Here is a 3,963-nt window from a genome sequence, read left to right as displayed (position 1 = left end):
TCATTGTATACAGTCAAGGAACATACTTCTAATGTTATCATACAACATTTGTGAGTAGGACACCAAAATATTTGCACACTAATACAAATGATTATACATAACCAATTTTTTCTGAATATCATACATAGTATGTTAATAAGGCTATAACTTTTAGAAAGTTTTTACTTTAATTCTGGTTAGTTAACATACAGTGTTATATTAGTTTCAAGTGTACAATATAGTGATTCAACAATTCCATACATCACCCAGTGTTTATCATGACAAAAGCACTCCCTAATTCCCATCACCTATTTAATCTATGCCCTGACTGACCTCCCCTCTGGTAACCATCAGTTTGTTCTCTACAGTTAAGAGTCTATTTCTCTTTTTTAATTATGTTTATTTAATTTTTTGGAGGGGAAGGGGCATAAAGAGAGAGGTGGGCAGAGGATCCAGAGTGGGGTCTGTGCTGACAGCAGAAAGCCAGATGCAGGGCTCAAACTCATGAGCCCTGAGATCATGACCTGAGCCAAAAGTCAGACACTTCTTAATCAACTGAACTACCCAGGCACCCCAGCAGTCTATTTCTTGATTTGCTTCTCTCTCTCTCTGTTTTTCCCTGTTTCCCCATTATTTCTCTTAGTATTTTTTTAAGTTTTTATTTTATTTTTAAGTTTATTTTTAAGTTTTTATTTAAATCCAGTTAGGTAACATACAGTGTAACATTAGTTTCAGGTGTACAACTTAGTAATTCAAAACTCACCTACAACACCCTGTACTCATCACAAGTGCCCTCTTTAATCCTCATCATTTATTTTACCCATCCCCCCACCTCCCCTCTGGTAACCATCAGTTTGTTTTCTATAATTAAGAGTCCGTTTCTTGGTTTGTCTCTCAATCTCTTTTTTTACCATTGCTCCTTTGGTTTCTTAAATTCCACATATGAGTGAAATCATATGGTATTTGTCTTTCTCTGACTTATTTCACTTAGCATAATACTCTCTAGCACATCCATGTCATTGCAAATGGCCAGATTTCATTCTTTTTTATGGATGATTAATGTTCCATTATCTATATATCATCTATCTATTTGTCTATCATCTATCTATCTATCTATCTATCATCATCATCTCACTCTCTCTCTCTTCCTTATCCATTCATCACTCAATGGGCCCCGGGCTGCTTCCATATCTTAGTTATTGTAATAACGCTGCTATAAACATCAGGGTGCATGTATCCCTTTGAATTAGTGTTCTTGTAATCTTTGGATAAATACCCAGTAGTGTGACTGCTGGATCATAAGGTAGTTCTATTTTTAATTTTTTGAGGACCCTCCATATTGTTTTCCAGAGTAGTGGCACCAGTTAGCATTCCGACCAACAGTGCAAAAGCATTCCCACATTGTCGCTGACACCTGTTGTTTCTTACATTGATTTTAGCCATTCTGACAGGTGTGAGGTGATATCTCACTGCAGTTTTGATTTGCATTTCCCTGATGATGAGTGATGTTAAACATCTTGTCATGCTTCTTGCTAGTCATCTGGATGTCTTCTTTGGAAAAGTGTCTATTCATTTCTTCTGAACAAGGCTGTAATTTTATAATAACAGGTAGCCAAGCATTTTCATAAACTCAAAAATGAACTTATTTGATTTTTTAGAGAAACAGTCACATAGATGACCAAATGCTCTATGTAGAATCACATAAAATCAGTGGTATGCTGGAGCTGGTGGCTTGAGAGCCAGTTGTGGGCATTTCTTCCCAAATCCATCACTGATGTCGCATCAATGGCTTGACATCAGCCACAGTAGTATTTACACCATGGAAATGAACAAGTGCTACAATTTTTTCTTCCCAGAAAGCCAGTTATTTAGCACTTATATGATACCACTGCATTCATTTATCATTCTCTCTATATATTACTCTATTGCATTAGTCGTCCTCTGTCTTTAGTTTCCTTCAATCTGAAATAATTCTTTAGTCTTGCCTTGTTTTTAATGACCTTGACAGTTTTTAAGAGTATCAGCCAGCTTGTCTATTTCTTCATGATTTATGAATTTTGGGGGCAGGAATACCTCAAAAGTGATGCTGTTGTTTTCTCTTCACTGTTTTGCATCAGGAAACACATGGTATAAATTTATGTCATATCTGGTGATGTTAACTCTTGTCACTCTGTTATTGTGATGTCTGCCAGTCTCCTCCTCTGTAAAATCGGTAAGTGTATTGTGCTTCTAAATTAATAAGTAATTGCTATTTTGTGGGAAATACTTTGAAACTTCTGTTGTAGAGTTGAATTTTCTCTTCTCCCCTATTTGGGTATTCATTTATTTATGTATATCAGTGTAGATATACATATGCTTGGATTCCTATTTTTACTTATTTGTAAATTCCATTAATTACTGTGATCAAATTTGGCTAGTAGAGTTCCTTTAAGCTGACTTTTATGTCAAATTGACATCTCCCCTTCATTCTTTTTTTTTTTTTAACAGAAGCTCTGTGAGAGATTCTTTCTACATCTGTTAATTCTCAATTGCCTTCAGCTCAAAATAATTTTCATTCCAAAGTGGCAGATATTGGGGTGGCATATTATAATCCCCTTCAGTGTTGTTCAAAATTTTGTTTTTTGGGCTGAAGGGTAGCCAAATATGCCACCCCAAAATATGCCCCTTTGGCATGCAGATCATTCTGAGCTGATTTTTTTTTCTTTCTCAGTAAACTTTATTTTTTTAATATGAAATTTATTGTCAAATTGGTTTCCATACAACACCCAATTTGACAATAAATCCTCTTCATTCTTTGAGTACTTCCTTACTTTCTAGTAGATTATTTATTTATTTATTTATTTATATTTTTAATGTCTATTTGTTTTTGAGAGAGAGACAGAGAGTGAGCAGGGGAAGGACAGAGAGAGAGAGAAGGAGACACGGAATCCTTAGCAGGCTCCAGGCTCTGAGCTGTCAGCACAGAGCCTGACTTGGGGCTCGAACTCAAGAACCACAAGATCATGACCTAAGCCGAAGTCAGATGTTCAACTGCCTGAGCCACCCAGGCAAGATCTTTTCGACCCATTCTGGTATATTTTTTTAACACCAAGCTGTTAATTCTGACACTATTTACCTAGAGATAGTGTCATATTCCAAAAGTTAAGGACTCAGTCCTATAAGACTGCCCCTCATTTCACACACCCTTGCAAGTCCAGGTTGTTACCTGTGCTTCTGACAGCTATAAATTGGAGGTTCCCACAACCTTCAGAAGTTTAGTAATTTGCTAGAGCACCTCACAGAACTCAGGAAAACAGTTTATTTACTAGATTACTGGTTTATTATAACCCAGGAACAGCCAAATGGAAAGATGCAAAAAACAAGGAATGGGGTAAAGTGTGAGGCTTCCATGCTTTCTGGGTGCACCACTCTCTCTCCCTCTTCAAGAGTTCACCAACCTGGAAGCTCTATGAACCTGGTCCTTTTGAGTTTTATGTAGGTTTCATTACATATATTCTGTTGATTAAGTCATTGGCAATACTGGTGATTGCACTTAATCTCCAGCCTCTCTTCACTGAGTTTGGAAGTGGAGGTTGGGAGATGGGTCTAAGTTTTAACCTTTTAATCACATACTTGGTTCCTCTGATAACCAGCCCCATCCTTAGGGGGCTTTCCAAAAGACATATCATTAACATAAATAAGGTATGGTTGAAAGGTGCTTGTTATGAATACCAAAAGCCACCCTAATAGCTCTTACCATTTAGGAAATTCTAAGGGTTTCAAGAGCTCTGTGTGAGAGTCTAGGTGGAAGAGCAAATATATACTTATTAATCATAATATCACACCTATTTTGTGTTTTCCCCGCCTCAGCCCTGGGGTCCACCATTTCTCAAAGGAACCTTCATTCCTTTTGTGGAAAACAGTACTAAAAGCTAAATTCTGGGTGCTAGGTGTGTTATTGTTTCTAAGCTGTCAAAACTGACAGAGCTAGGAACCATATGCATG

This window comes from Acinonyx jubatus, chromosome A1 (genome assembly GCF_027475565.1).
Source record: "Acinonyx jubatus isolate Ajub_Pintada_27869175 chromosome A1, VMU_Ajub_asm_v1.0, whole genome shotgun sequence".
Taxonomy (NCBI): domain Eukaryota; kingdom Metazoa; phylum Chordata; class Mammalia; order Carnivora; family Felidae; genus Acinonyx; species Acinonyx jubatus.
Note: the sequence above shows the minus strand (reverse complement) of the source record.